At 37.3% G+C, this 14,139-nt stretch overlaps 1 long non-coding RNA gene and 1 other non-coding gene across 3 annotated transcripts in view; both read right to left on the reverse strand.

Annotated features, from left to right (window-relative positions):
• LOC149074859 (uncharacterized) overlaps nt 1-14,139 on the reverse strand; it is a 215,894-nt gene that overhangs the window by 39,777 nt on the left and 161,978 nt on the right. The gene's annotated exons all lie outside the window — the stretch shown is intronic.
• Nucleotides 2,234-2,305, reverse strand: TRNAA-CGC (transfer RNA alanine (anticodon CGC)). The gene has a single exon. It is a non-coding gene; the product is annotated as a tRNA-Ala (tRNA).

The raw sequence follows: 14,139 nt of genomic DNA on the forward strand, positions 1-14,139 counted from the left end.
GAAGCTTGAACATGAAGCAAAAGTCACTAAACTTCTCCGCCTAAACAAGGTGATTGAATTAAAAGAGGACACACTGAGATTCGAGAGCAACAACAAAAAAGTAAGAGGTAGGACTGGACATCTGTCCAGATATCTACCACCAACTTAAGTGGTTTTGGAACAGCTTGAACTAAATCTTGACTTCAACACCAACTGCTATTACACAGACGGTTCTAAAACTAAGGATGGGACAGCCGCAGCTTTTGTGAAAACAGAACAACAACATCATCCTAAACAACTGGGCAACAGAACTAGAACCAGAAAACTCGGTGTTCCAGGCAGAGATAATCGCAAAGCAACGTTAGATGCAGCAAAATTTAACAACTCTTCAAAAATCTTGAAGGACAGCTTGTCCAGCCTTAAGGCAATAAGCAACCCCTTGATATCAAGCAACGTGGCTAGATAGACAAGAAAATTGCTCCACAGTGATCCGCAAATACAGCTATCTTGGTTTAGAGCACACGCTAGCCTGTGGGGCAATGAGTAAGCTGACAGGCTGGCCAAACAAGCAACTAAAACGGAGAACAAAGAAACAACGATACTCCTACCGCAATCATCAGCTAAGGCAGCCATCTGGAAAAACCTTTTGCTTGAATGGGAAAATGAATGGGATAATGAAGAAGCATCAAGTTCACCGCATAGTTAAAACGGTCAGGGCAAAAAAGCCTGAACTGGAAAAGAGCGTTTATGAGATAATGTTCCGAATAGGACATGGTGCTTTTCCAGAGCACCTCCACCTATTCGAAATCCTCAAAAGCCCTGACTGTAGATGCGGAGAAATTGGAAACGAGTTGCATTGCGCCACCAAATGTCTAGCAACTGCACCACATCACCAACATGCTCCAGCAATTAGAAATATTGACAGTTGGAGGAAGCAGATAACAGAAAGGCAAACTCTAATAAAGAAAATCTCAAACTTGGTGAAATTTATGGAAGCAAATCCAAATCTGATACGGAGAGATCTATCGACCGTAACAGCTACTTTGTTGGGCATTTTGTCTGTTGCGGCCTTTTTATTTATTTATATTTGCATTGGTATTAGTGAAGTATTGTATTTGTATTTGCATTGTGATATTAGTGAAGTATTGCATTTGTATTTGCATTGGTATTAGTGAAGTAAGTTTAGGTTCACAACACATACATGTACAGCTTCCAACATGGCCCAGGTCTCTTCATCGAGACAGAGCGCCGGGCCATAGTCTGGTTTGGAGGAGGTTGTATCTGAGTATATTTCCTCACGTTTGAAATTTCTTTGAAAACGTTCACCTCGGTTATAACGATAAAATTTCAAAGATTCTTCGACGCCTTTATAACCGAGTTGGACTGTGCTTGCACGATGATTTTACTTCAAGCAAGAATAAAGATACTTATTAGAGATACCATATCTTAACAAATGATTTGTGTAATCAAACATTTGTAAATACGTGTGTGAGACATAAACTGTTTTTTGTTTCTTTCAATGTTTGTTGCTGATCAACCAATCGATAAATGTAAATATTTATGGTAATAAAGTATTTGATAAATGATACATGTTAATGTGATTTATTCGCAAACGCCATGTTGTTGTCTTTTTTTTATATATGTAAACGAATGTTCCGACTTATAGCCTAGTAACAACTCGAATCGGTTAGCGGGTCACGTGGAACACGTCTCCCACGTGTAATTCACACGTACCGCATTTCTTGGCCAACGCTCACGTTTGTGAAAAAAATTATTCAGAGCATATATGCTCAAACCATGGTCCGCGGACCAAATGCGGTCCTCGGAGCCATCTGACGTGGCCTTTAAATTCAAACCTAATTTTGTGAACCAAGCGTCACATTTCCATTAAATAAAGGACCCGTGATACAGTTCTATATCACTTTAATGGCCCATGTCATATTCCCAGATCCCTTGAGTGGCCCGTGGAATATTCCCATATCACTTGAGTAACCGACGGCATATTTGCAGATCACTTGAGTGGCCCGCGGCACATTCCCAGATTACTTGAGTGACCAGCGACATATTTATAGATAAATTGTGTGGACCCTCCCGCGGCACAGTTCCAGATCACATTAGTGTCTTACGTTACCATTCCAGAACACTCAAGTTATTAAATAAGTTATTACAAGATATATATACGGAAGACTGGATGTTGTGAAGATATTTATTAGTTGAGATGTTAATTTTTTAAGGAAGGAAAAAAACTCATCTCTGCCTCTACCGGGAGTCGAACCCGGGTCCCTCGATTGCGGGACGAGTGTTCTGACCACTAAGCTACAGAGGAGATAGAGATTTTCCTTCGCTAGAGCGTATATATGCCGAACGGAACCGTGCAATGGACGGTGAAACCGATCAGCTAATAGCTCATGGACGACGAGCCACCAGATGGCTATATATATGACATGAATGTCATATGACATGACAATTCATGTCATGTCATACATGTCATAAATAAGTTATATTTGTAAATTACCAAAAAGTGACGACTTTGGGACAACAGGTAAACCTTTCCGGAGTGCTCGAAGCTCGTGCCCAATTTCGTGCTCGCGAGCACTTGATCAACGTCTCAATTAAACCACCTTGTACAAACTGTATTTTGAAGGATCGAAATAATCTTGATTTCATGCTTTGGTATGCCAAACTTGCCGTGAGGGTGCTTTTCTTTCGATGATGGGGGTACAGGCGGTGCTCGCGACTATAAAGAGGTTGAAGACCTCTGCTCTACATCAACAAACACAATGATATCACCTGAAAATTAGACCTGAAGCACCCTTTCGAGCCAAAATTATTGATGGCTAGACTTATTTTCAGGGAAGCACGGTATTTCTTTTTATAAATACAGAACCTCTTGGAGACTCATTGGACCAAAAAAGTTTTGTCCGCTAACAAGGAATGTCCGCTAATGGGGAGGTAGGACGTATAACAGAACCTCGTTTATACGACCTTTGCATTTATACGACGCTTGGCTTCGGTCGCAATCGGTTCCTGTAAATGTTAATGTTAAAGTGTATGTTACAGTAGAAGTGAACACCGTGCGGTTGTTATGCATAATCACTTTGTCTGGATGAAGAAAGTTTGATTTGAAATTTATCTATACTTTTTTTTACCTGCGATTATGCATACTTTCCAAATAAAAATGTAAAGTTTGATAAATATGGAAAAATTCATAACATTTATTCTTTTCATTAAACCAAATAATTACTTTTACCCGTACATTATACGTGCACTACACACATTTCGCAATAAAAATTAAATTAAATTAAAATATGTGGGAAGAAGATGAAAACATGTATAAAACCAATTATCAGCAGTGTAATGTTGGCTCTCTTCACACGCACCAGCACTGCAAACAAAACCAACATTACCATTCGGAATCACCCATCCTGGATCATAGTTATGTTCAGTTAATCAAGTAATTAATTACTTGGATGGATTATCATACAGTGGAACCTCTCCTAACGGACACCACCCGTTAGCGGACACTTTTCTGAATCCCGGTCCCGTGGAATAGGGTTTTAATGTATTTCACTCACCCGTTAGTGGACACTCTCCGATAGCTGACAGTAGCGGGGTCTTTCAAGATTACATCAGCATCGATATGGGGGGGATGGGGGATTCCGATTTACTGACTTTTGATCACAAGGGGGGGGGAAGGGAGGTTTTGATGATGATGCTTACGTCATCAACCATCCTTTATCAAAATATGAAATATTCTTAATGGCATCTTACTCGGGGTGCGCCAAAAACGAGAAAAATCTTAGATAGAAACGATGTGTCGCTTTCCGCTGTTCATACGAAGTACGAAAGCCTGGATAACCAAGCGGAGATCGAGATGTAGTTCGGAAATAAAATTCACATTCCTCTGTGGGGGGGAATCGAACCACTGGACAGTGAGAGATTGGTGGTTCGATTCCCCCCACAGAGGAATGTGAATTTTATTTCCGAACTACATCTCGATCTCCTCTTGGTTATCCAGGCTTTCGTACTTCGTAGGTTCTACTGTAGTCACCAACACGAGCTTGGGATTGTACATAATCACCGTGGAATATGATAAATTCTCGATATATGAACAAAATTTAATAAATTAGAGTTTGGGGGAAAAAAAAGTTTGCCTTTTTTTATACTGCCCGTCCGCGAAAGCGTCCGCTAACGGGCAATGAAATACACTAAAGTTCTATTCCACGGGACCGGGGATCAGAAAAGTGTCCTTTAACGGGGAGCGTCTTTAAGTGGGGGGTTCCACAGTAAAACGATTAAAATATGAACGTTTTCATCCCGGAAAATGCGGTGCTTATACCAAGAGATACGACACGTATTGCACTCCAAAATTTCAGTTTTATTTGATTTTCTTTTCTCTTCGAAATCAAGATATTGAACCGTAAGCAAGTTTCACGTCATCTAATTGGATATACAGTGAAATCTCGATACAACGAATCTCTAGGGACCAACGATACTCTAGGGACCAAGAACAAACATCGTTGCACAGGGATCATCGTTATGTTACGATAGGTGTGATAAATTCGGTTATCAAGCATAATCACCAAGCACTTTGATAAGTTTTATAAATTTCCATAAATTTATCAGTTTTACCGGTGATTGGTAAATTTAATAAGTAGGATATTGAAAGAATGATCACTTTTACCGCTGATTAGCATAATACCCGAGCGTCATGTCATTGGTAAGCATGGTAAATTGTATCACATGATGAGATTATTAATGCATGTATTGTACCATTATGTCCTGGTCCGGCAAAAATCCATCACACATACTAGACTTATTTGGATTCTTTATATATATTTATTAAATTCACCAATTACACTAGGGTCAGTACCGTCTTAACGCATGGGGACACACCCGACCACGATCCAGGGCCTCATGAGAAGAGGGGCCTTACAAAAATGAGAACTGTTTGGAATTTTTGAGAATTTTCCAGGTAAGGCCTCACTTGGCCCGGGGGCCCCATGATGGTCTTAGGACGGCCCTGACTAGGGTATTATGCATAATCACAGATAAAGGCGATACGTTTCAAGTATTTATCAAATTTGCCAACAACACTTGGTTATTATGCATATTCACCGGTAAAAGTGATAAATTTATGAAACGATAAATTTCCAAGACGATTGGTAAGTATGCATAGTAACAGGTTATTTATGTATATTATGTATATTATAATAACCGATTTATAATATTTTCCGTAACAGTTATGCGGTTACTTAGAATTAGACGTAGATATTTGTCAACAAGACTTGAAAAAAATATTGCTGTAGAGGGATTTATCGCTATACCGTGTATGGCTATGAACATTATTTTGCGCCAAATCTCAGCTAACAAAATGAATTCTGAGTAGGCTATTTAGCAAACATTTTTCTAATAAATACAGTATAGATATCACAGAATGGGTGGGTTATTATCCCCGAAAATTCTGTGCTTATACAATTCCATAAAATATAGCATTATAACCAGTTTTATAATCGCCAAGCATTTTGGTAAGTTTGATAAATTTCCATAAATTTATCGCTTTAGTCGGTGATCAGGCATAGTACTCAAGCGTCGAATGTGAATTTGATAAATTTCCCTAAATTAATCACTGATTATGCATAGTACCAAGGCATCGCATCATTGGTAAACATGATAAATCGTACTATATTATATAGTGCGATATATACGTTATATACTTATTACACAGTATAATTCATACATGTGTCATTATATCGGGGTACGATCGTAGAATTTGTTATCATTTTATCGGGGTCCGATTACATTCATCACACATACGGTCATTATGCATAATGGCCGGAATAAGTGATAATTTTTTTAGTATTAATCAAATTAACCAACGACACTTGGGTATTATGCATATTCACCTGTAAAAATGATAAATTTATCAAACTTACCAAGACGATTGGTAAGTATCATGACATCGATTTATCTCATTTACCGTAACATATATATAGGCCTATACTTCAGTTTTATTCAATTTTATCTTCATGAAATGCAGGAATTAATCAAAATATGATGACCATGAGCAATTTCACTCATGTAATGGGAATAATTCATAGTAAATTCATATGTGTAATTCTTATATAACTTATGTTACGGTAAATGTACTAAATTTGTGATTATCCATAATAACTAATCGTGTTCGTAAGTTTGATCAATTTTCCTATATTTATTATCAATTTTACCGGTAATTATGCATAATTCCTGAATGAAGTTGTTAAGTATGATAAACATGGAAGACGTCATGCGGAAAGATCACTTAAATTCAACAACTTATCGGTTTCTTCCCCACCATGATGGACGCACTACATGTATTTTGTCATTAAAAGTAAATAGGTTATACATAATCACCGGCGAATGTGCTTTATTCGAAAAATTTGCCGAACTCCCCAAAATAGTCAGTGATTTTGTATTATAACTAGCGATCATGCATAATCACCATATTTATCCCATTTACCGCAACACTGAAACCAAGAAATACGGCACATAATGGACTCGAAACCATTTTCAGTTGAACACGCTCATGACGTTTTTCAATTTAAAAAAAAACAAAAAAACCCGTAAGTTACGTTGTAAGCGGGAAAACGCTTCAAACGTGAAATCACGATGAACGATGAGTATTAAAGTTGGGACCACGAAAATATGTCTTACTAAGCCGTAAACATAATGGAAACGTTATATGCGGGATCCACTGTATTTCCGTTTTATCGAATTTTTTCCCCATCTTCGAAATTTGAAAATCAAAATTTGATGACCGTAAGCATGTTTCACGCCATCTAACGGAATTATAGTTTACAGTTAATTCGAATTCTACGAAACAAAAATTATTTTCTCAAAGAAAATCTCATATAAATATTTTTTAATTCATTTGCTACTTTTTTTCCAACATTTAGTCAATTTTCACTCAACATGTGAGCTGACCGGATTGAAATTGATCGCCTTAATCAATCTTACCTGAAGTAAGGTGACTCTCAGTGCCATTTGCAGTGGATCCCGATCATAACGTTCCCCACTTAGGACGTTTTCCCGCTTAGTACGACTTATTCCCATTGGCTCAACCAGTGTTATCCGAAAATACAATTCTGAAGAGTAATATCTCCCCAAAATTTTAAGGGGTATCTTTTTCTTTTATCAGTCAAAAATAACTCGCCACGTTTTTTCACGACAGTTTTTAGGAAAAACGTTATAAGCGGCATCCACTGTAGCACCTAAATATTCGAGAAATTGACTATAAATGGTATTGTACCAGCTATAATACCCGGCGCTGCCCGGGTTTTCTTCAATGAGGATTTTTGGATCACGTGATATCTCCCTCTTTCTTTGAGGGACATACAAACCGTGTCTAAGTCAACCAATATGGCGACTTCCTGCGCGACTCATGAAATAAACAAATCTAGATTTAAAGAAACGTAGAAATGAATTTTTTCTCCTTTTTTAAGGGGCGCTAGGTATTTCGATTTCCCCCCCCCCCTGAACATGCAAATTATCCATCTGCCTATTTCTGCTTCCAAAAATGCAATTAAAACTGTGGAATTTCTTCGATGTACTTTACGGGCCGATAATTAATTTTGAAACAATCTAAACTATATGAATTTATGCAGCTGAATATCAAAAGACAATACGGAGACATTAATTTTCATGCTTGAGAAGATACAAATAAGAAGTAGAAATCAATGTTATTGCATGGATATCCAACTCTAAAGTAGGTCTGGATAATTACTTCATATTTAATTTTCTGGGCTTCGTATATCTCTAAGCGAACTCAATATTTCAAAAATCGAGAATTCAACAATTTTTAAATTATTGATGTGACGGAAAACCCCACTAAATTTCCGCATTTCTACAGTAAAATCGGCAATTTTAACACTGATTTCTATGAGAATCACCCTTTTCCTGACCCTCAAAGTGATGATGATTACGACGTCTATTCAAAAAGCCTCATTACTGAGAGTATTGAAAATGTGGCAAAGCATTATAAAGGCATAAATTATCTATATATATATATAAAATTGATGTTCTGTCTGTTTTTTTCTGCCTGTTGATTTCTACGGGGATCATCCTTCACCTGATTCTCAAAGTGACGTTGATGATGATTCTGCCTCATTACTAGGAGGATTGAAAATGTGGCAAACCATTATAAAGCCATACACACGTTTGAAACGCATTGCTACGGAACCGCGGTAACCAAAATAAACGTTCCGAAAGTGATTGTTGAGGCCCCAAAACCATTGTTGCCCGATAGTTTTTCCCGCCCATTTGGGGCATATTTGCCCAGCTCTGACGAACTTTTAAAGTAGCCTATCGTTCAAGTCGGGTCCCGTTTGGTACATGTGCAAAATTTGGCGACGATAGATCTAAAATTGTAGATTTGTACAGAGAACATACACACACACGCACACACAGACAGAAAATCAATCTATCTATATATATAAAATTGATTTTCTGTGTGTGTGTGTGTGTGTGTGTGTATGTTCTCTATACAAATCTACAATTTTAGATCGATCGTCGCCAAATTTTGCATATATACCAAATGGGACCCGACTTGAACGATAGGCTACTTTAAAATTTCGTCAGACCAGGGCAAATGCCCCAAATGGGCAAAAAACTGTCCGGCAACAATGGTTTTTGGGCCTCAACAATCACTTTCCGAACGTTTACTTTGGTTACCGTGGTTCCCTAGCAATGCGTTTAAGACGTGTTTATGTCTTTACAATGGTTTGTCACTTCTTTAATGCTGCCAGTTATGTATAATAGTTTATGCCTTTATAATGGTTTGCCACATTTTCAATACTCTCAGTAATGAGGCTTTTTGAATAGACGTCATAATCATCACCATCATCGCTTTGAGGGTCAGGAAAAGGGTGATCCTCTTACAAATCACTATTAAAATTGCCGATTTAACTGCATAAATACGGAAATTTAGTGGGGGGGGGGGGTTCCTGCCACATCAATAATTTTAAAAATTAAATTGAATTCTCGATTTTTGAAATATGGAATTCACTTGGAGATACGAAGCCCAGAAAATTAAAAATATGAATAATTTGCCGGATCTACTTTTGAGTTGGATATCCATGTAATAACATTGATTTCAACTTTTTATTTATATCTTCTCAAGCATGAAAATTAAGTTCTCCGTATTGTCTTTTGATATTTATTTGCATAAATTCATATAGTTTAGGATGTTTTTAAAATTAGTTATGGGCCCCGTAAAGTGCATCGAAAAAATTCCACAGCTTTAATTAAGCATTTTTGGAAGCTGAAACAGGCAGAGATGGATAACTTGAAGTTCAGGGGGAGGGAATCGAAATACCTAACACCCATTAAAAAAAGGGGGGGGGGCTATTCATTTCTACGTTTCTTTAAATTTAGATTTGTTTCTTTCATGAGTCGCGCAGTACGTCGCCATATTGGTTAACTTAGACACGGTTTGCATGTCCCTCAAAGAAAGAGGGAGATATCGCATGATCCAAAAAGCCTCGTTGAAGAAAACCCGGGCAGCGCCGGGTATTGTAGCTAGTTATATATACAGATAACACTCCAATATCAAGTAACAAAATGGGTTTTGTGAATTTAGCAAGCATTTTCTAATAAATATCGGTTTGTAGAATGGATGGATGGATTAAATTTGAGCTAAATTTTATCCCGGAAAAGTGAGGGCCATTTGTACCAAGAAATACGGACCAAGTGTACGCTTGTACCAAGAAACAAAATGTACTCAACACCGTGTTTTATTCGATTGTTTTTGTCGCAATTGCATATGAATTAAGCAAAATCTAATTCACCCCCACATGCAAGTTTCACTCATCTAATTAATATCGAAATTCCAATTCATCGAAATCAAATTGTTCTCAGTCCATAGCGTGTAATCACAAGAACTAGAATCAATGAAAATCTCGTATGCAAATGAATCCCGCTTATAACATTTTTTTCAAAAAACAGGTCATGACAAAAATGTTGTAAACAGGAAAACTCTTGAAATAGGAAATGTCAATGAATTGGTTATTAGTAAGAGTTGGGAACCACGAAAAGAAGTCCTAGGCCTACTAAGCGGGGAAAAAGTGAAAGCAGGATTAACTGTACTTGTTACGGTAAATGTGATATATCCGGCTGTTATGTACAAATAACCGGTTGTTATGCGTAATCGCCGATCATTTTTGGTAAGTTTGATAAATTTCCCTAAATTAATCGCTTTTACTGGCAATTATGCATAGTACCCAACCGCCATTGGTGTATATAGTAAATTTCCCCAATTTAATCACTTTTACCGGCGATTATGCATAATACTCAAGCGTCGTTGATAAATTTAATAAGTAGCCTACTAAAATAATCATCACTTTTACCGGTAATTACGCATAATACCTAAGTGTCGCGTCGTTGGTAAGCATGATAAATCACAGGACTACTACCCATGATATAACCTACTATAGGCCTACATGATAATTTATACATACACTGTATCATTACATCGGGGTACGATCGTAAAATTTGTTATTATATTGGGGGTGCTACTGTATTCATCACACATACTACTCATTTGGAATTTTTTTCATATTTATCGAATTCACCAATGACACTAAGGTATTATGCATAATCACAGATAAAGGCGATCAATTTCAAGTATCTATCAAATTTACCAAAGACACTTGTGTATCCTGCTTATTCACCTGTAGAAGTGATAAATTCATCAAACTTACCAAGACGATTGGTAAGTATGCATAATAACCGATTATTATGTATAATAACCGATTCATCCCATTTTTACCTTAACATGTATTCGTTACTTTTTAATATTTCGTCAACATTTTGGCTGAACGTATTGAAATTGAACGTCACCGATCGCCATAATTGCATTGGACGTAAAGCAAATTACCGTGTCATTTTTTTTTTGTAAGACAATTACTGGTTTTATGAACGTAAATATTATATAATTACCAAAAAAAGTAGTTGTAATAATAATGATAATAACCAAAAAAAATCCAGATGTATTTTCCGATTTTTTTATGTGTCATTACGGAAACCGCTAAACCACGGCTCGGGGGAAATTCATGGGCGATACCCCGCGGCTAGAATTCTGCGGCCTCGTGACGCTGCGCCTCCGCGATGGAAGCGGTCCAGGCTCGCGTCGATTGCATGCACCTCGTCGCGCAAAAAAAAGAAATAATAACGTTATTTATAAGGCCGGGATTATGCACTATAAAAGTTTTATAAAAGTTCATTTATAAAATTTGGAAAATGTAACCAATGAGACGCGCGACTATCGGTCGCATTTTCTAGAATGTAACTACAATAGTCATACCATAATGTCAACCTTATTGGTTGAATTTGTCAAGTTTTATATTTTATGAAACTTTTATAATTTAAACCCGGCATTAGACCGGATTACACTATAAAAGTTTTATAAAAGATCTTTCGCAAAATTTGAGAAATAACATCAAACAAGGCTATTGGTTCACATGCGCTCGAGTATAACCAATACGCTTATTGGTTGCATTTTCAAGTTTTATAAAAGACCTTTCACAAAACTTTTATAGCTTAATACCTAATGCTTAAGGTCGGGGTTACACTATAAAAGTTTGATAAAATATTTTTCACAATACTTGAAAAAAAACAATTAATATTGGTTACGTTCGTTCAAATGTATTTGTATTTTTCTACGAAAATGTCGGTTGCATTTTTCCTGTTCCATAAAAGAAACTTTCATAAAACTTTTATAGTGTAATACTGGTCTTATATAATACAGTAAAACCCCCTCTTAGCGGACACCTCTCAGGTGCGGTCAGCCGTCTTTTACGGCCAAATAATAATTTCCCTTTATATAATAAAGGTTATGCATTTCAAACCCCTGATTAACGGTCACCCCACCTTTAACGGACGAAGTTTTCTTGTCCCGCCAGTGCCCGCAAAAGAGAGGTTTTACTGCATTTGTTTTCCTCGTAATAATTGAAATAATGAAATATTTCTATCGGCTACCGTAATACTAAATGGTCATTTCTTTTCAAAAAAAAAAAAAATCAGTAAAATAAACAAGGAAAAAAGTTATAGGAAGGTAAAATATTGTAGTTGATTTTGTTTTTATGTGTTTTAGGTAAAAATGATAACAATGATTGCTACGTATTATGTACTGCACGACCTTTCCCTGAAGTTTCAGGAAAAACAATACGTTCGCGGACAATGATTGTCGATGAAATTACGTGAAGACAACTTACCTCCGATGGAATCAATTATGTACATACATACTTGTAGCTACAGAAGAGTTTCAAGTTTCCTTCCTGTATAATTATTTATGATTTATCACTTGCACAAAAGCATTTACTATATTACACTGAAGTGCCAAAAGTCATGGGATACCTCTCGATATTGCTGCACATTACCGGGTAAAAGGAGGTCCCACACGATATTAAGAGGTATCCCATGACTTCAGTACTAAAGTGCCAAAAGTCATAGGATACCTCTTAATATTGCTGCACTTCGCCGGGTAAAAGGAGGTCCCACACGATATTAAGCGGTATCCCATGACGTCAGTGCTGAAGTGCTGAAAGTCATGGGATACCTCTTAATATTGCTGCACTTCGCCGGGTAAAAGGAGGGTCCCACACGATATTAAGCGGTATCCCATGACGTCAGTGCTGAAGTGCTGAAAGTCATGGGATACCTCTTAATATTGCTGCACTTCGCCGGGTAAAAGGAGGGTCCCACACGATATTAAGAGGTATCCCATGACTTCAGTACTAAAGTGCCAAAAGTCATAGGATACCTCTTAATATTGCTGCACTTCGCCGGGTAAAAGGAGGTCCCACACGATATTAAGCGGTATCCCATGACGTCAGTGCTGAAGTGCTGAAAGTCATGGGATACCTCTTAATATTGCTGCACTTCGCCGGGTAAAAGGAGGGTCCCACACGATATTAAGAGGTATCCCATGACGTCAGTGCTGAAGTGCCAAAAGTCATGGGATACCTCTTAATATTGCTGCACATTGCCGGGTAAAAGGAGGTCCCACACGATATTAAGCGGTATCCCATGACGTCAGTGCTGAAGTGCCAAAAGTCATGGGATACCTCTTACTATTGCTGCACATTGCCGGGTAAAAGGAGGTCCCACACGATATTAAGCGGTATCCCATGACGTCAGGGCTGAAGTGCTAAAAGTCATGGGATACCTCTTAATATTAATGCACTTCGCCGGGTAAAAGGAGGTCCCACACGATATTAAGAGGTATCCCATGACGTCAGTGCTGAAATGCTAAAAGTCATGGGAATCCTCTTAATATCGTGTGGGACCCCTTTTCACCCGGCGAAGTGCAGCAAAATTAAGAGGTATCCCCATGACTTTTGGCACTTCAGTGTAGATTACCGTTGTAAGGCCGGGATTTCACTACAAAAGTTTCATGTTATTTTACAAAACTTGAGAAAACAATCAATAATCCTGTAGGTTAAATTCACTCGAATGTAATCGCTTATTGGTTGCATTTTTCCAAGTTTTATAAAATAACTTTTACAAAACTTTTGTGGTGCAAATCATGGCCTGAAGAATTTTTTTTCAGGAAGTGAAAGTATATAAATGAATAATATATTATTGTGGAAATGTAAAAAAATAAGAATTGAATCACGTGGATACGTTGCTATTGGTAAATACACTATAGAAATTCTCGTGGATGTTTAGGTTCTCCTGAGGCCGGGATTACACTAGAAAAGTTTTATAAAACTTGAAAAATACAACCAATAAGCAGATCGGTTGCAATTTGCTCGAATGTAATCGATCAGCTTAATGGTTGTATTTTTCAAGTTTTATAAAAGCACTTTTACAAAACGTTTACAGTGTAATCCCGACCTAATACAGTCGCGACCTACTTAGCTGGATATCAACCATTCCAGCACCCAATATCCGATTAAACGGGGGAACAATTCAGTTTTCATTTTTACAACGTTAGTATAGTTTGTATAATGAAAAACTGATGAAGGATCAATACTAATAAACCTTCTCGAATAAATACGCCATCAAAAATGAAATGAAAATTATAGTTAACTACAGTCGAACCCCGGTATAACGAACTCCAACAGACCGGAGAAATCACTTCGTTATAACGAAATTTTGTTATAAAGGAATTCCAGGTTTTTG

Source organism: Pholcus phalangioides, unplaced genomic scaffold (genome assembly GCF_987345545.1).
Source record: "Pholcus phalangioides strain wild (caught in Gottingen) unplaced genomic scaffold, Ppha-v1.0 ptg000016l_1, whole genome shotgun sequence".
Classification (NCBI taxonomy): domain Eukaryota; kingdom Metazoa; phylum Arthropoda; class Arachnida; order Araneae; family Pholcidae; genus Pholcus; species Pholcus phalangioides.